The 20,654-nt window shown below is 42.6% G+C and overlaps 1 protein-coding gene across 2 annotated transcripts in view; it reads right to left on the reverse strand.

Moving 5' to 3' along the window:
• Positions 1–20,654, reverse strand: part of abtb2b (ankyrin repeat and BTB (POZ) domain containing 2b) — a 45,174-nt gene that overhangs the window by 17,162 nt on the left and 7,358 nt on the right. The window lies entirely within an intron of this gene.

Genomic DNA, 20,654 nt, shown 5'->3' on the forward strand with positions numbered 1-20,654 from the left:
GGTGTGACGGGACACAAGATCCATTTGTAATACTTTGTCATACTTGTTAAAGGAATCAGTTCAAGTGAAAAAATCTGCCACTGTAAATAAAGCTCCATTTCTACATTTAATACTATAAGCCAATGATGTGAAACAGTTTAGCCTAAAATAATAAGATTTCATGGTCGTTTGAGACAAAATCACTTATTAAAATACTACGTCTACTGTGATGGCTATGGGGTAACTAGTGTCAATCTAGGATTTATGTGGTATTTCCTCATCAGATAGACTGCCTGGAGACCCAGTTAGCCCAACCCAGCCATTTCTGAGAAACTGAACGTGTTAAGTTTTGTTATTAGTCAAATTAAGCTAAAATGAAAGAGGATTGTATGTGTTAGGAGTATCACTTACCTCCCTTTGTAAAATCTATAAATGATGAGTTATATAACGGTTAAACACCAGGTTTGCTCTTTTATTGTGCATGACAGCTGGTTGTCAGACTAATTGCTGGTGAGGAGATAACATCATTCTTACATAACCCAGAAATGTAATCCTGTTCTTTCGCTGCTGTGCCCACTTGTGATTATTGTTCTCCAACTAAAATGGATAGAAAGTTGGACAAGAGTGCCATTTCTCTGCCTGCTGGTGACTCTCTGCTAGCTTTCATTGGCTTCGGCTGCTTTAACTAGGAGTAATATGTGGTTGCTTAAGGTGCACAGTGTGCTGTTAGCTACTGTGCAGCTAGTTGACCTAGGTGAACATGATTAGCTGCCCAAAAGTTAACCTTTATTTTGGCTTCTGAATCTGAGGTGAGCTCTCTGCCAAGCCAGAGGAAATGAGTGGGGGATGGCTGTGGATAGTAAGGAGAAATAAGAAGAGGATTGGTGCAGGTTTGTGATTTATTTACAAAGCCTGAGGAAAAAAAAGCCTCCTCATCTTCCACTCTTCCCAAAAGGGAAAAGATGGGCTACCATCCCTAAAATGACATTCCCATGTGCTTCCGGCAAGCTGTGTCCTCTCATTGGAATCTGTGAGGGACGCTGAAAAGAAAAAACGCTGATGTGGGTAAAAAAGAAAAAAAAATCCCATCATTTTATACATCATCATCTTACTCTCCCATCTTATTATTCCTTTTTAGCACCACATGATGTAAGGATATTGAAGGGCAAAAGACAGAATATTTTATAACCAGTAGTTAACCAATACACTTTTTTTCACAGAATACTGTCCTACCCACAAACATATTTCTGCATCATATGATTTAGTCATAACTCTACAGGAGATGAGACTAAATTTAGTTACAGTAAATGAGTCCTGTGCAATTTCCAAAGGTCAACATAGCAGTTCTAAAGCTGGCACACACTTCCAGAAGATATAGGACTGGCCCAAAATTGACAACCAACTAAGTATGGATACAGTTTCTAAGTATACACAAAGCTCAGTAAAGGCAATATTTGAGAATGACAATTATAACTTATCCGAACCTCACCCGTGCAAACTTGATGCAAGGGTGGAGGTGGAGCTTATGAAAATCTTTGTATGTTGTCTGTCTGACTTGGCTAGAAGATTTGTTCCTTTTATAATGCAGGATTTATGATAAAAGAGTAAGTCTACATCACATTTCCACACACACACACACACACTGTTTTGTCATGCACACAACAATAGCCATCACAGCCTGATTTGTAACACAGTGTCAACTGTGTATTGACACAAGCACACACGATATTTATTTCTTTATTTCACAATAAAGAATGACTAATCTATGAGACAGGTAAAGTATTAGACTGCGTGTGCATGTGTTTATACAACAGGCTGTATATGAACTGCTCCATAAAGACACAGAGAGGGGAATATTATTGCTGAATTGCATTTCTCAGTAGAGAGATACATGTTACATGATATGTTGATTTCCTAAACGCAAAGCCAAAGAAAAAGTCACTTCAGTCTAGAGCGGTGCAATAAAGATACTGTATGTTCACTCTTGCAGAGTTATGCTGCCTAAGGGAATCCAGTCTGATACAAAAGTGTAAATCCATCTCTCTCTTTCTCTCTCTCACTCTCTCTATCTCTCTCTCTCGTACTTTCTCTGCACCATCTGACGTACTTTCTCTGCACCATCTGACTTGTAATATGTGCTGACTCCCCATTCCAATACAATGGAAACGGCTGCCTCTAGCAGAGTACCAATGCTACAAAGAACATGTGCGTCAGACAAACAAACTGTACGCAAGCTTAAACACATCCCTGTGCGCTCACTCAAGCACAAACTTACACATACCTTTGCCGCTGTGCATATACAGTATTCTTACATACACTTCTTCTTTTCAGGTGTTATATGTATATATATGTAGTCATTATAACGAGGGCCTTGCTTTTGCAACTTGTTAATCATTCATTTAAATGACATTGAGCACAGCACACATAAATGTTGGTGAAGCATCTGGAACTCTAACACTTTTACAAGATCTTGTGTGAATGTCTTTTTCCTCCACCATTATTTTGTAAAGGCCTTGGTCTATCCTTTCATAGCGATGGCTACATACTCGACAGACTTCTCACTTTATTGTGATGACTTTCATGCTCTGTATACTCTCCTTAACTGCCTCTCGGTGTATATACTACTGTATTTTATGGCCACCATGACAGGGTAGTGGGTGTTACTGTATGTGGAAAAGGGCCTCTGGGATTTATTGTGTTATCCTGACTTTTCCTTTTATATAAGCACTCGATGCCATGGCAGAGCTTGTGTTTTTAAAATGAAATTGTCAAATAAAATCAATCGATCAATCAAATTTCAACTTCCGTCAGTGAGACGCGTACTTACCGAGGTGTACGAGCCATTTTAAGAGATTCTGTCTTATTAGCGTGGGTGAGGGTGTGTGAAAACTTGAATGTGTCGGCAGGTGTGTGCATGAGTGTGCAAAATAACAGTTGTTCTGACTCCTTGTAGTGTGATTCACCGAGAACGTCACATTGACGTTATTCCAGTCTTCAAACTACCTATTTGTATAAAATATATTAAATGGCTCAAAACAGAAATCTAAAACCCCTATGACTAATTAAACCAGTGTAATGAACCAGTCTACACAGTTCAGAACGTAAGTATAGCCACTGTTAAAGCACTCATAAGGTCTGTTGAGAGCTATTCTGGAGAAAACAGCAGGTATATTTCCAGCTCACAACACTCCTTATAAAACCAAACATATCAGACAGGCACTGATTTGAGGTTTTCTAAAACTTTCTTTTTCATTATTTTTACAGAACAATCTTTAGCCTATATTTAGTATGCTGAAAATAGATGTGTTTTGACTTGAAAGAAAGAGTTGAAATCTTTGGAAATGTTAATATAGTTTCAATTGATTCTGCCATATTCTTTCAAAGCTGTGGCAAATATTCGCACATCACCACACTCTCAGCAGTTCCCACAGTCCCACCCCGTTGCTCGCTTCACCGCTGAACCCCAGCCTGCGTCATTTGGGCCCAGTGTAGGTCCACAAGACAACCAAGGCCTGTCCCCACGTCCACCACTAATATCACGTGCAGCAGCAGCTCCAGCACCATATGCATCATTTTTCTCTGGCACTGGGAGAGGCTGAGGATAAGACGAAGAGGAGGGGATGAGAGTAAAAGCTGTGAGGAGGGTTTTGGAGCCCTGGTCGAAGATGAATGAGTCATGCAGAGGAGGGATACAAGCGAGAAGGAATATCTGAGACTGTGAAGGGGGTGAGGCAAGGGAAGATGAGTGGCACAAGGGATTCATTCTTTTGCGGCCATTTTGGTTCCATTTCTGAGGTTGACCCTGCAAATGTCATGTGGGAATCCCAGCTACAAATCACAGCTGAAACTTACCACAAAGCCTGTGGCAGTCCCCAGCCCATCCAAACTATCTCTCAAAACCATTACAGCTTTTCCTAGCTCAGCCAAGCTATCATTCACAATAATGTTGGACAAACTGCTGTAAGAACGTCAGAAATATCCAACAACTACTTTTTGTTTTGCTAAAAGTTTAACCCAGCTGTCACTTTCAATTAGCTGCCGTTATGAGTCATATCACGTTAATTATCATGTCATCAAAGCAAATTTCAACATTCCCACATTTCCATTCTTTGTCAGGAAAATGTAACAAAATTCAAACCATGACCAGTCATCACATGTGCCAAAATAAACATTTTTTGTTACAGCTGATGGAACTGAACGCATGACATGTTTTTCCCACATGCCTTGACTCTCATTCTTAGTTGCTCTCATGATATCTCATGTTATCTCACAATTTGTTCTACAAGCCTTCAAGTTAGTGTTTTTAAAACACACATTCTTGCTTGCAGCACCATAGTAGAAAATATCTAGACTATGGAGGACATTGCTGCTCCACATATCTACATCTTCAGCTAATATTTGGAAGACATTCAGGTTTTACCTTCAGTGATGGGCCAGAAGCAAGATGGCCAAAAGCAAAAAAAAAAAAAAAAGTTCAGATTTCTCAGATGTGGCAGATGTTTTGAATTGGTTCAGAGCATATTGTTCACAAAACATTTTAACACCTTAGTACTTATTTCTCTTTGAATAAAGTTTTGACAATGTCACTTACTTTAGTCAGTTCATGGCTGACTTTATGGCAGCCCTATCTGGCGAGGTCAGAAAAAAATGGACAGTTAATTACTTTGGGCTTCATCAGAGAATCTCTTTGCAACAAGTTGTGTTATGCAACTAGAATGTAAGGACACATAGTTTTCTTTTAAAGGGAACCAGACCTTGAAAATTGCTTTGTTCATTTCCATAGTCATTCACAGCTTTGGTTTTATTTCTGTTCCCACTGGCTCAGCTCTGATAAAACTACATTCTTGGACCATAATTGGTCTGCATGTGCTGATTTGTTTTGTCTAGGGTAGAGAGTGTGTGAAAGACAGAAGGGCATGATCAGCTTTGCTCCTGCTGTATGGCCTCAGTAAGCTGACAGAAAAACAGCAAAACTCAGGAGAATGTGTGTGCATGCACACACACACAAAAACACATACAAGCAAACACCTGCCTTGCCTCCTTTAACAGCCTCTTCATTCAGTACAGGGTGGATGGATCAGAGAGCCAGGGAAAAAGGGGGCTTCAAAGCCACTTCCTCTGCCCAGAATGGAGCTCTTATTTAAGGCCAGGAGGCTATAGGCTTGTCCCTGTGTGGAGGATGGAGGGTGGACAATCATACAATAGTACAGTGTTTGACAGGACTGCGACTGGGTGTGTATCACCCCCTCAGTGTCCTGATCTCCTCTGTCTTTCATAGAGTGTCTTTCACACAACAAAAGTCAAAACACATGCTCGCGCTGCTTCTTTTCATGTCAGTGGAATCCATAGCCCAGATGTGATCCTTCACTCACAGCCCTCTTGTTTTCCATCAGTAAAGGCTCCAAAACACCTGTTTTTCACACATTTCACACATCCAACCTCACCCACACACACAGCACATTCTTCTCCTTGTTTTTAAGCATTGAGTACTACACACAGGTATTTTCTTAGAGGCACTGAGCACAGTTTTTCAGAAGATAACAGTAAGACAGATGAATGAACTTTACTGTGTGTGTGTGTGTGTGTGTGTGTGTGTGTGTGTGTGTGTGTGTGTGTGTGTGTGTGTCTGTAAGTGCATGTTCTGTCAGAGGGATTAGCTTTATTTTGCTACACTACAGTAACTGGAGCCTTTCAGCATTCAGGGTTAAAAATATCCATGTGTGTGCTTGCTCTGGCGGACCCTCCTCACGATCCTTATCTAAACAGAATTCAAATGGGACAGAGGGGCATTTAGAAAGTTTAAGTGGTCTATTAGTATTTGGGCTAAAAATAATCATTCATTTGACAAGTTAGTGTGTGTCTTTCAAAACACAAATTACATATGTGGAGTTGGGACAGACAGAGAAGCATTGAGAAGCTGAAGCAGCTCACACAGTCTGGATTGAAGTGACCGCTCACTGGGATATTTTTTGTCCAAATCGAGTTTCTGATTTAAGAGGCAACAAAATGTACTGTCAGGGCCTGATAAATCACAGACCATGATAGACAAGTGACGTGGGGTCTGGTTGATGTCCCTTGACACCTCTGGTGACCCCCGCCTGCACAGGGTCATGGGTCAGAGGTGGCGCTCAGCTGGGGCTAAAAGAGGAAGTAACCTTATCAGCTGTGTAAGAAGGGGGCTTCCCTAAGCCACTGAGTAAGAACACCCACGCACACCATTAATCACAGCAAGACATGTTGGAGGAGAGGCTGAAAAGAGAAGAAAGTTCCTATTTTGGTGAATGTGAAGGAATCACACGTGGGTTTAAAACGGAAAGATTTCATGTGTCTGATCTGCCTGCAGTAAGCAGATGTTACAGCTGCTGTTATCCAGCAGTAAACATTTGGCTTGTAAATATGGTTTCTAGGAAGTCAAATCACAAATGAGGTTAATACTAAGATTTGAATTTTAAAACAAAGATTTGAAAGTGTAAAATTTTGTTCCTGTCCACAGGCTGAAAGTAAGATATGTGGATCTTTCCGCTGTTAGAAGTCTGCCAGGAATCCCAGGGTGCAAAGCTGCAAGATTAAATCTGAATCTCCACACAGGGTAGCCTATGCTGAATCTTTGAAAAGAAGACTTCTGGGTGTGTTCAGAACCTCTGAAGTGAACATTTTATATATAAATAAAGCTGATACTACTACTATGAGCTACCAGCCTGGCAGAACATCCTGCTCATATGGAAAATCCAGCGAGACGGATAAAACACTTAAATCTGAGGTGCACAAACTCATGCAAGCAGGTCACATTAAGTGGCTCCCACAGTGCGACAATATGACTGTTGAGCTGTAAATGTGGTCTGCAGTAACATACCTACCACCACCCTCGAGCAAACACACACGCACACACACACACGCGCTCACAGATGAATTAGGAGTGGTAGGATTCGAGAGGGCTGGCTTTGGTTTCCCACAGCCCTGAAAAATATCGCCATAAGCTCTTCTACACAACTAACCCTAATCCTAAACATGACTTCAGCTTTCTCCCCCTTATCCTCTCCCCTCCTTTACACACCCCGTTTCTCTCGCTTTCTTTCAGGCATTTCCCCGCTCTCCTTCTTTCTCTCTCTAATCATGTTTTATATTTTACATTCCAGGCCAACTGTGGTGCCTGTGGCTATCTAGTCTCAGTCAACATTCCCCGTTTCCATATGTGACACCACTTCACATAGTGTGCAGCAAAGGGACGGTATAGTTCCATTATTGGATGACATAGTTTTATAGGTTTCACTGGCTTATTGTACAGTACTGGGGCTGGAAATACGCTGTATGTGGAGGCTGGTTTTGTTTTCTCTAATGAACCAGGATGGCGGATATTACACACACTCTGCAATAACACACGCACATAAACATCTAACCTCAAGCCCTCCCTCTCATAATCGAATCCACTTTTACTATTGAGATGATGTCACCATCCAAAACCCTGCCAGGAGGTGTTTAACAAAGACAAACACAGTAAAAAGTCAGGAGAGCAAATATAACGGTGACAAAACATGCGCTTTGGTTTGGAGGAACAATTCTCACTAGTGTAATTTTTTAAAAGTCAACAGCTCCATCAGCTCACTACGATCATAGTAAAGAATGGATCTTATTGGCTTCGACGGATCAAGGGACGGCTGTTTTATTTGACTGTTTTAAACAGAGACAAACTTTCCTTTTAAGAACAAACTGCCCTCTATTCAGTTCTCCGGCAAATAACGCTATGGGCAGCAGGCTGGGCAAAGGAACACAAAGTGTGTATGTGAGTGTGTGTTTGCGCTAATTGCTCCCATTCTGTCTGTGTGATCAGCTCATTTTCTCTCAGCTGGAGCATCTAGAGAATGAGAACAGAGAGCCCGTCAGTGTGGATAGCAGACAACATGTTCATTGAGCAAAGAGCACGCACACACACACACACACACACACACAGATAGGTAAATCACAGTACTTGAGTTGGAGGCTCATATTCTTTTCAGGAGAGGAAAATCCAGTAAAGTTCAAGCTTGACTGGCTAATTGGCCTATGTTGATCTCTCACTTTCTTAGTGAGCCAGATACCTAAAACACTTCTGACGTTTTTTATGTGCCGTATTGGATGTTTGACACCCCTTTCCAAAACACCTACTAAGTCTCACTCATAAGCTCATTTTCAACTGTTAGATATGGAAATTAATTACCAACAAAAAACTGAGCAAACATTGAAGTGTGCAGGACAGATGCATAAGCTCAGAGGAAGCTTTGGTCAAGAGGTGCACGAAAATGCAGAATTGTGTGAGGTTACACGTGTTGTGAGCGTGCAGGGCAAATTCATTAGATTTGAGCTCTGATTTGCTCATTGTTTTCACTGTTTCTCCACTCAGTTTTGTCAGTTTGCATCCCTCGCTCCCTCGCATACAAAATCCAGGAAAGAGTGAGTAAAATACATTGAATTTGACCCCTATATGACTCCGCCTTCATAAGTGACATCATGCTACACCCTATCAAGACCCATCTGGCCCATCAGCTTTTTAATTTTTCCTGAAAGTTTTGACTTGCAGATTGTTTACAGCTTGCACTTGTTTTGTGTTTATTAGTTTTGTCAATGATACCTTCTCTTCACATTATAACACTTTTAAAATTAACATAAGGACTAAAATAACCTCAACGTGAGACACTTCTGAGTCCAAGCATCGCACACAGACGCATGTGGCACTGTTCCATTATCGCCTCAACCCCTGCCTAAAAACCTTAATAAGAATAACGTTGTGACTCAATTACTTATTATATTAAGCTTCTAATTCTACTTCTATCCCTCTCACTTTCTCTCTTCCCTAATTAATCTCTTACACATTAAATTAAGTATTCACACATTAGCCCAGACATAAATTAACACATGCTGTGCCGTTCCCACCAGAGTGACATCCGCAGACATCCGCAGATCCCAACTTTCACATTAAGAAATAAACTCTGTCTGCTGCAGCGCAGTTCTCACAGTCCAACAAGCGGTTTTGATAGAGGGACTTAAGTTTGACGTTTCAAAGAACTGCATCCAAATTCCCCCTTGTAAATCTAAAGCAGCTTTCTGCTGATTAACATTCCGCGTTGGGCTCGGTAGAGAGCAAAATCATGACGCAGAACAGAGTGAGTCAAATAGGGGGAAAATAAAACAAGGGTGGGGGGATGGTGGATGGATTACGATTAGGACTGGAGGTTCACTCACTCTCTCAATCACCCCTTTCCTCCTTTCTCCTACTCTCAAACTAAAGCTTTGGACTCAGTTTCACAGCAGAGTGGAAAAGAAGCTCCGGAAAGGAAAGGCAAACCACTTTCTGGGCAGCCACTGACTGTTGTTCACTCACACAAACATACAAGTCTGTTGTAAAGTATTTTGTGTGTCTGTATGTGTGTAATACAAGGTGTGGTCTATACTTACGACAGCTACAGACAGTGGTGAAAGAAGAAGTTACTAGCAATACCACAACTTAAAATTACTCCATTGCAAGTAAACGTCATGACTGCTTAATTATACTGAATAGAAGTGCAACAATATTTTGAGAAAGCATCAAAAGCAAAAACACTCATGATACAGAATGGCTTCTGTCAGTGTTATAATCTGGCATATTTTGCCATTGGTTGATTATTACTGATGCATAATTGTGTAAGTAGCATTTTATTGAAGGAGTTGGTCACTTCATATTGTTATATTATGTCCATAACACTACATAATATTTTATGTGATGATTATATGTAAAGGTTTGATCTTCAGAGCTGCAACGATTAATTAATTAGTCGATCCACAGAAAAATAATCTGCAACTATTTGGATTATTAAATAATCACTGTAGTCATTCTAAAAGAAAAATACCAAACATTTGTCAGCTGGAGCTTCTCAAACATAAGGATATGAGGCTTTTATGTGTCATTCTTGACAGTAAACTGAACATTTGGGGATTTTGGACTGCTGATCTGACAAAACAAGAGATGTAAAGATGAAAGTGCATGTGCTTCAAACTAATACAGTCAGTTCAATAGACAAGGGAAACATGTCTATTGACAGGAAACTATCGTAGAGCATTGTTGCATTAATGTTTTTAATGCTATGCCAAACTTCAATTTAAACTACATAAAGAAGGAGCAACTACGCACAGAGTCAGTGCATCCATTTATAACCTGACTTGGATAAGATAAATAGATAGGATGAGTATGCATTATTTCATGGGCATCACAGCTCAGCAACATTTCACAGCAGTGGGCAGTGAATGGAGCAGAGCTTTTGTTCAAAAGGTCCAGAGTTCTTTGTCTGCAGTAATGAGTGGGGCTGGACCCTTTATTACATCTGCCTCACTCTACTGTTGTCCACACCATTGTTGACAACAACTGTGCTCAATGTCAAAGACACAAGAGAGGTGAGAGTTCGATGATGGGAGGGGACGCATTACATCGGACGGTTAGAGTGGGCAGAGAACCTCATACACTTAGTCAGGAAATCAATTCCAGTGATGGAACATGTGCAAGAGTGACATACTGGTTGTAAATCAACAGACCACCCAAACTCAGACATGCATGTTGATGTTCTAGTAAATGTGCCCAGTGCAGTCTGACCACACACACATATTAACACAGAATTAAATATGCACCGAGCATTGATGTGTCATCAACTGCACAAATCATGTGGTTGTGTGTCAGTCTTGCAGTCAACAGCGGAGCACAGATAGCAGCTCTACATATTCTGCGGGTGACCTGGGTGTGTTAGAGACCTGTAGGGCGTGTCCGGATGTCCACCTCTTTAGTGGGAGGCAGTAAACTAACCAGATCAGTCCCTTTATTCAACTGGCTGTATGACCCCATCTGACACCCGAGGGAGTTTGCAGCTCACCCCTGACCCTCACACACACACCCTGTACACACCCCTCACACATACACTGAACACAGTGGGAGTGTCCACACCTCAAAAAGGGTCATCCTCTTATTCAGTTATAGCACCTCTTGACCCTCAGCTCTTTACACCCACAAAGCAACACTTATACACACTTGCATTCACGTCATCCACTTCTATGTCCACAAGCTAATAGGTGTCCGTGCGGTGGTCAGCACTGCAGGACACACTAAAAAGGTTAAACAAAGCCTCAGTGTGTCCGTGTCATCGCACAAGCACACACTCATAGTCAGACACCTACGGTATACAAATGATTGCAGACTCGGGGGGGTGAAGACCTACTGAATGCATCACAAGATTAACGTGAAAGGGATTCATCTCCTAAATTTCTACTGCTCAAAAGTATCTTTTTTTTCCCTTCTTACTCAAGTTTTAGCTCTTCAGGTCTCTAAAAATGCTTAAAATCAAAGAAGGGAATTCACTCTGTGGTTGAATCTCTAACCCGAACTGCAACACAGACACACACACACGTGCTCTCAGTGTAGGATGTTCGACTGAGGGTTACAGAAGCATTTATGTTGTCTTTCTGCACTTGCACTGATAAAATTATCACCCTCCCCTCTTTCCTCTTCCTAAGGAAAAGATGATTGTGCTTACGTGACCGTCTCTATGTTTGATTTCACAGTAGAGAGGGAGCAAACAGGCAGCACAAAGAATGAGTAAACAATCTGCAACGAGAGAAAGAAGGGATAAACAAAATGAAGAAGTAACACTTGAAACAACAAAAGACATAAACAGAAGAGAACTGCCAAACTGTGAAAACGTATCAGATTATGAGTGCGTTTTCTTGGCACTCCAGTTTATCTTTGGCCGACTCAGAATATAAAATAGGAATTAAGCATCATGAGTCTTCAATTCTTCTTGTCTGATGGGCACTTTGATTGCTGAGTGTGTATTTACTGCCTCAACGTGCACAGACTTACTGTGAGCTGGCCAGATCTGCTTCAGTCTAAAAGCTTTGCCCTTCAGGTGAAAAAAAAAGAATCAAGAGAGTTCACTGCAATGACTCTCAGGTACCAATCATCTTGAGTCATCACTGTTGCAAGTCTTGTCCGTCAAACACAAAGCCGACAGTCTTGCAACCGCAATACAAACATGTAAACAACTCAGTGCGATGAGTGTTTGCTGCTTCTTCTCTGCAGGGGGCACCTGCTCACACATTCCTTTAGCCCGAGCACAGCAGCAACACAAATAAAGTTGTGGGAGGTGAGTGCATGTACGTGCATACATATACAAGCGGGTGTGTTTGTTGCTGTGTGTGTTCCCAGCTGTTGCCCCTGCAGGTGCTACAGACAAGCTTGACTGAGTGTGTGCCATTGAAATACTTTATAAGGTCGTCTCGACAACTTCAGACAGGTTTGATCTCCGCGGTCTGTTTTAATGTGCCTGTTCGTGTGTGTGTGTTTGTGTGGATGAGTGTGTGCAGGTCATAAGAGGCTACTGTTCCGGGGGTCTCTGTGGACCACCCACTGAATACTCTAGCAGCAGATGGAAAAAAAGACAAGGATCACAGATGAAAAGAGATAGCACCTCAAGAGAGATGGAGAAGGGTAACAACCTTTCTCCATCTCTGCTTCCTTCCATTCCTTCATGTTTTCTTCTAACTATAAAACCAGAGCACTTCAGCAAACAGAGCACTTAAAGAAGTACAAGCAATGTCAAAGCCAAAGGCCATTTGCCTTTTAACTGCTTAGGAAGCTGGGCAATTCTCAGGGGTGTGCATGTATTCGTGCATTAATGCGTTTCTTCCTGGGTATCGGAGATGCCCTAGTCAATTCACTTCAACTGACGTTCCCACAATGCTTCCCAAAGCCACAATGACTAAATAATAGCTGACTGACTTTTAGTCCTTCCTAACACACAGAAACTCACACCCTGGCACACACACATATCAATTTTAGACTAGCCGCATTGTATATTACCAGCTACGCCCTTTACAGAAATTAATAAAACCTTGCTTGGCAGGAAACAACCGATAAATCACCACATACGACACACACACACACACACACTGCTTGAGTGAGACTCGGTTACAATGTGAACAAAATCGGGGAATGGGTGAATATGGAAAAGTTTACAGATTGTTAGACCCACTCAGACTTGTAATATGTGCTGAGTGTCAGGCTCTAACCACCATGGGTATTGTTAGTAAATCATGACTAGTGAGAGGTGCTAGCCACATCCTGACCACACACACTAAAACACACAAACCCCTCTACCCTTCCCAGAGAGACCAGACTACCCAGCAGAGACCCTTTAAAGGAGTGGTGTGTGCATGGGTGTGTGAGTTTCTTGTGTGAGGAATGTTTGTGAGTAACAGATTGGGGAAAGAGGACTATTCTTGCAAACGCTCACACAGCTCCTGTACAAACAGCGGACCTAGTGACAAATCTGTTTTCATTCTCCTTTTTCCCCACTGTAGGGTCTGTCTAGGGTGTGATAATGATGGCTGAGCATGTGTGCAAGCCCTGCCGTTCTACATCAATGACCCCCGCCCGCAGTTGTGCTGTGTCTGACAGGGCAAATTCTCTCTTTTTGTGCCTATTCTTCACCTTTTTTTTCCTTTTTGATCCAACTTTTAGTTCTTATACTTCCTGTCCTCTTCCAAGATAAACAGCAATTCCTGCTTTGCCAAAGTCCTGGTCATGGGAAACCCCATGACCACGAATGGCTAGACAGACAGAAGGGGAGGCTCATGGGATATTTCATTCAACTGCTTGCCAAGTGTTCAGAGTTGGGGTTTGGACAGCTCAAAGCCTTAAGCAAGCATCACACATACACACACACACACACACACACACCCTGGGACAACTCCCATTCTCCAATTTCAGCCCGTGAAGTCTCAGAAGGGTTTACAAAAACCGCAGGGTGATAATTAGCTACGTCTTACCTTTTGCCACTTGAGAGAAACATAGGAGGACAATAACACACACCATAATGAAGATGGGAACAAGCTGGGGAGAACTTGTGTAAAGAAACAATGGTGCAGAGAACGGTGATGTTATTTCAAGAAGGAAATGGAGTAAAAGATGAAGACCTCTTCAGTCCCCTGCTGAAAACTTGAGTGAGCCCAGCAGCCATCCTCCCAACAATTTGATACCCAGAGATTAGTGTGCCTATTTAAAATTGGGCTTTCGCCTCCTGGTGTGTGTGTGTGTGTGTGTGTGGATGTAATAATGCCTTCCCCAGCCATTGTCTCTGAGCTACAGGTTCCCAAGAGCCTGACTCCAGCAACAACCCTGTGCGGGAAGTCTCTGGCTGACCCTCAGCCAGAGGAGACCTGGCAGAACGCAGAGAGAGTCGACCGCTGAGAAGCACGAAAGAAAAAAAGGAGAAGCAAGAGAAGGAAAGAGAAAGTTTGGGAGACCGGAAACTGAGGGGAGGCCAGTCTTTTCTCTGATTCGATTTTCAGACTGCGGTGACACGCAGAGCAGCTCGCAGACATGCACACACTCATACATGACAAAGATAGCACAAAACATGGAGCCAGAAAGTGCTGATGGAGAATGGCATACAGAAATGCACAAGGCACGGCATGAATAGTACTTGACCTCATTGTGCTAGCCAGCTAACGGCTGACCTCACCACTCTCCAGCTACCAACACGAGTCGGTCAGAGGGTAATTATGGTCTTCAGAGAAGAAGTGCACTCGAGCCAAGAACCACAAGGCAGGTTCATCTCTTGCTCTGTGCTTTTTTTCCTCTGTGCTTGTCATTGTCCCTGAATTGTGCCTTTCTTTTTCCACTTTGCTCTGCTAACCCTAACCCTATGAGAGATAATTAATCTGCACATGTTCAATCAATTAAAAACATATTAACTCTCCACTCCTATGCTCTGCTAGTAAAGCTATGCAAATGCATGCACAGAGAAATACAACACAAATATTAAGTTACACAAACATCTGCCTTTTACTCAATCACCGTCTCACGCACATACACAGTACTATGTTATTGGTTTCTTTGTGCTCTCCTCTGCAGGAGATGATGATGGCATTTCAAGACTTGCGTGCAGAACACAGGCAGCAGCAACAAGAGACGGACAGTGGGATGAAGAATGAATAGAAGGAGAGAGCAGTCAGGGGAGGAGAAAGAGATGGAGCTCTTGGGAGGTTTCCACGGGGTCAGGATATGAAGAGAGGCCTCCGCTAAAGTTTGTCTCTACCAGCATGGGGTTGGAGATGATTGGTATCCATCCAGACATGATGGCTGTCAGGAAACTCGGTTTTCCTTTCCTCTTTTCTCTCTCTCTCTCACACAGCAGATAAAACACAGACATCCTAATGAGGTTAAGAAACACTAGTTGTCACACCTGCATCCAGAGAGAAGCCTACCACATGCTGATAGTATACTGATAATGTAAATTCCTTTCCATCTTTGTCTGTCTGTTTGCTACTTATCAGTCTACGTCCCTATCTCAAGTGATTTTTTTTTTCCAATTGTGTGTGTGTGTTATCTTTGTCTATTCAGACACTGGGACTGTGTGTGACTCAATGTTATCGGAGTCAAAGAGACGCATCAAGTCATCTCCTCCCTGTGTTTTCAGATGCTTCTCTTTTAACTGCCATACATGCTCCTTTGTTCTGCTGAGATCAGACTAGTGCTTTGGATCCTGCCTGCAGACCTCATGTCAAAACAAAACCCTTTGGCTGAAAAGCATAATGAACAAACACAATATTGTTGAAATGTTTATAAGAAACCCACCTCGATGAATACATGCTGGGCGCACTACACAGTTTGGCTTGGGCTCAGCTGACCAGCTGGGTGGGTGTTGAAATATTTATGACTTTCGGACCTCCAGGGTGACGGCCCCCCACTCCCCAAAGCCATACTCCTGACACATCTGCCCCCTTTAACCCCGTTATGCAGACACACACACACACCCCTTCTTAGCACCTGACAGGACTGCTGAAAGTCTCCTTCTGTCACTGGAAGTTCCCAAAAGCAGACTGTTAACTATGTACAAAGCATGGAATTGTTGTTGGGGTTTCTTAATGGCAGAAAGGTGTGTTGACCTCTCCAGCTCCACAACTTCCTTCATCTTGCCCTCTCTGTCAGAGTGAATGCTTGGCTGGGTCTTACATTATATATTTAACTACTGTCAGGCTGCCTTTGAGAGTGCCTTTACAACACCTTTTAACAGAAGCACCATAAGGCCAGGGCACTGACACGTAACCACATGTGCGTACAGTATATGCACTGTGTGGAGTGTTAACTAATGTGAAACATAGGCTATGGAATATAAGGGGAATGCTTGTTCAATAGAGCCCAAATTAGTTACACTTGAGTCTACAGACCATATGGGTGGAACAAATGTTTAATCCTAACATGTGTAATAATCCCATTGGGTTTACACAGAGTTCATCAAGTTTGATGAGCTGATGAACATGTCGTGTGGTGACTGTTTTTAGAGGCTGTTTTTTTGCTCTCAGAGGTGGAGAAGAGGGGAAAGTATTGAGGGGTGCTGTAACCATGCACTGTTTAACTGCTGTCTGACTGACTTCCTCTGCAGCTACACACAAGTGTGTTGACACAAAGACACACTCCCAGCACCAAGTCACTCAAGATACTAATAGTGCAATTTATATTCTCACATTATGTACTGACAGACACAAGGCACACTGCAGAATTAATCAGTTCGAGCAGGAAAAAACAAGAAACGACTTCTGCCCATCTTCACAAGGATTTAGCTGTTTGACACAAGTTAAACCAGAGAAAATACCATTTCTCTAAACACCCTCAAAACAAGGCGTCCTTTCATCTGTGTGAAATTCCAGCACATATTCCCTCTCCTATCTTCTCCCTCCACCCCTCTAATGCTCAATGGGCAGATTATCTCAATGTTGGAAAGGAAACTTGGCCACCATCTCTGGGACTGAGTGTATTATGTCCAGCACTGTCTGTGACCCTGCAGTGACACACAGATGGCCAACAACAAAACAGATAGACGGAGACTGAGAGAGGGAGGCCGACACAGAGACACCGCAGATGTGCCTGAATAGACAGAGATTCACAAGCGAACATTCAAACATCGAGTTGAAGACATACTCACATGGACACGGGCCCCCACATACACACAGTTCCGTACAGATGCAACCCAAATTAGTGGGAACATAACCAAAGACACATATCCTGTACAGACACAGTAACACAAACAAAGTGTCAGGTCATAGTCTTCTTATCGCAGCAGCCATACGTGTGTGTGCGGTCGAGTCGTCCAAGTTTTCCCCCGCCACACAAACACAACGCAGACTGAAACCCAAACTCCTCAGCTTTTTCAAAGGAAACACATAGACATGGTGATTATGTGTAATAAGGAGCCTCTTAAGTTTGTAGCTAAAATACAGGCCAACCTAATGATGACTGTTTCTGTTCTGTCTGTGTCCCCTAAACATCATCCAAAGCTTCATGTGTTTATGCAGACTTAACACAAATAGATGTTTAGTGGGGATTCTTAAAGCCACACCTCCATCTCACCATGTATGTTCTGTTACTAACTTTCCCTATTAGTACATCTTATTTTGGTTAACTATGGGATCTGAACTGTTTATTTTGGTTCCAGGATGGAGTCCACATGTGGTGGATGTGCTGTGCAGATCTTATCGACAGAGAGACTAAAGGCTACGGCCGAGGGTGTCCTGTCTTGACAGAGTCTGTTTTCCTGTGCCCACATGTGTTCTCCATATGGCCCTGCTCTAAATGTGCTCCTTCCCTCCACTAACCACATGGGAATTCCAGGAAGCCTTACTGTACATGGTCTGGGTCTAAATATGCTGTGTGCGTCGCTGTGGCTCTTTTAATGACCACGTGTCTATCTGGTGACCTTGACCCAACAGGTGATGTTTTTAGGAGATGGCAACGGGTTGCAGATGGAAAAGTAAAAGTTTTAGAAAATAAAATTGCAATGTGCGCCCAGTGCTGCTGAGGATAGCAAGTGGGAAATAGAAAGATGACATAGTAAGATACAGGGGAAAAAAAAGAATAGATTAACAGACAAAGTTCGAAATGTGAGGGCCAGAGCCAGAGATTGCAATCAATATGGGTTGAGAACAACCACCAACGACGGTGGAAAGATGCAGATAAAAAAAAAAAACCTGAGAGTCAAACGGAAGTTGGAGGAGCCTGGTACGCTGTTGGAAGTTGGAGAAAAAAAAAATAGATGACCAGGTTTGATAGAGCACAACAGAAGACACCCTGTTAAAAGACTTCAACCCAACAGTGGTTTGGCTATTCGGGGAGGGGCGACTTGTGATGTGGGCAAAAAAAAAAAAATTCAAACAAGCCGCTCAGCCTCAATGTTTACGTACGTGTTGTTACTGACGGAGCTGCAGGCTCTACACACAAACAAACACATTCCAGTGTCTGACAGGGAAAGACGAGACAGCGGAGAGACAGGCGAATAGTGAGAGAGAGAGAGAGGAAGACAAAGAAAAGAGAGAGAGAGAATACGTTTTAAATCCCCTACTGATAGTAGCAATAAAAACTAATGGAATTACACTGCTGGAAAATCTGGCTTATGAACGTGACGTTACAATGCTCTGCCCTCCTTCCCCAGCAGCTATTATTAATGTGCCCTTGAGTAGGGCACTGATCCTCTGACTGCTATCCAGTGGTACTGCGTAGCTCCCAGACATGAAGGCAAAAAAGAAGCTTGACGTTATCGTGAAAGTTTAAGTAGGTACCGTCCATTTCTCAAGGATAAATAAAGGGTAAAAGAAGTAAGAAGATCATTCTCACTTATAATCTTTAATTTAGGTGCTCTGAAAATGTATACAGTACATCACTGACAGTAAATCCATCAAGAGTATCTAGATCTGCACACCCTCATCACTCTGTGACTTGATAGCTGCATTAACTGCAACCACGCTGACAGAAAAGGAAAATCCAGGTCGACACAAACACACACACAAACATCATACATGCACGCTCACACACACACACACACACACACACACACACACACATTAAAGTCCCTTTCAAAATCACAGATAGCATCAGTGTCAGAGGAGATGACACAGCACATCAAAGCAAAAGCATGAAGAAGAAATGTCAGAGGCTGTGGTGGCCTACTTACTACTGAAGGACAACATACTGCACACACACACACACACCTCAGTTAACCTGTCATGAAGGGCACTTTGCCTATTGAACCTGGCACATTCAACAACAACTTGTCATAAAAGCTGCTGCTCTTTTTCCATTCTAATTCTTGCTCTTTTACAGTCCTTCCATCTCACTCTCTCTATCCAACTTCTCCTCCTGGAAAATTGGCCAGCTGCTCGGGATGGTGGAGAAACTGCTTCCAATCATCATGCAAGCTACAAACTACTGCTCAACCTGTAGGTGATGAGCTGTGAGGCTGCTCCTCAGGTACACAAAATATTGTAGTTATTTCTACAGCTCTAGATTCTAAAAATAAAAAGGGAGGTAGTCAATAGTAATGAGACGGAAATGGAATTCTTTTGCAGAGTATCTTTGTACCCTGACACAATGTTTGCTTACTCCACCCTCCGTCCACACGCACAACCCTGGTTGTCATGCAAGTCAGAAGGAAAAGCATCTTCTTCTCTTTGTCAGTTATCCCTCAGAGGTATGGAGGAGGTGCAGCTTTAGTCTATTTGTGTGTACACAAGTGTTTGAGCGTATGTCAATGAATATTACTGTATGTTACTGTTCCTGAAAAGAGAAAGGTGGTCAGAGAAAGACGGAGTCATGTGCACAACAGTGTGTCTACAGAGGAGTGTTTACTTTTCCAGTGCAATATATCTGAGCTTTGCCATTCAGCCTCCACACACACTGCTGCTCTGACTCTGCTGGACAAAGAGGTCACTGACAGCATCACAAAAAACTCCCTCTTTCAGCCCGTTCACAAAAACAACAGTTAAGACTTGAAAGGAATAAGAAAAAAAACCCATCACTTTCCAAGTTTGGCTGACGAACATCCAAAAGAAGCTGTGTCCTACACACAAACACACGTTGTCCTAGGTCACTTTTGGGGACATTACATAGACTTACATTAATTTCCTGGAGACTTACTCTAACCCTAACCATAATCACTACTTGCCTTATCCTAACCTTAACCTAACCCTAACCTTAACCACTGACCCCAAAAATCAGCTTTTTCCCCAATTGGGGACACAGCTTTTGTCCCCAGATGGACAAGCTGTCCCCAGTTAACTGGTCTTTAGTCTGAAATTTGTCTGTGAAAGTAGCATACGACAGAAAGACACGCACACACGCACACACACAAAGTCTTCTTCAGCTGCAGCGAGTTGGCTCTGGCCAACCTGGATTCATAGATCCCAATCAGAGAGGATATGTGGGATTGCAGCTCCATCTCTCCCTCAAACGCTCTCTATCTCTCCATGGCTCCATCCAGCCAAGACAGTATGACTCCAACAGATTTCACCAGAGAACACAGCAAGGGGTTATTATACCCAATCCCTGGTCAGACAAATCTGTTTCCACTTAAAGTACACACTCCCTGATCCCCCTCCATGCTTTCTCTCTCTCTCTCTCTCTTACTCTCTTTACTCCCCCCCCACCAGTCTGCCCATCTGATCTGTTAGTGTGTAATTAAATATTACAACCAAATCACCCACAAAATGGTTCTGTATCGACTACAGTAACCGGCTTCAGTTTTGCTGGAGCACACATGCAGAGAAATAGATGCATGCCAAGTAATGCCTATTAGCAATTAGAACTGTGATGGTTGGCATTGATTTTTCAGGGGGGTGAGGAGCAGGGC

The sequence above is a fragment of the Thunnus maccoyii genome, chromosome 5 (genome assembly GCF_910596095.1).
Source record: "Thunnus maccoyii chromosome 5, fThuMac1.1, whole genome shotgun sequence".
Lineage (NCBI taxonomy): Eukaryota > Metazoa > Chordata > Actinopteri > Scombriformes > Scombridae > Thunnus > Thunnus maccoyii.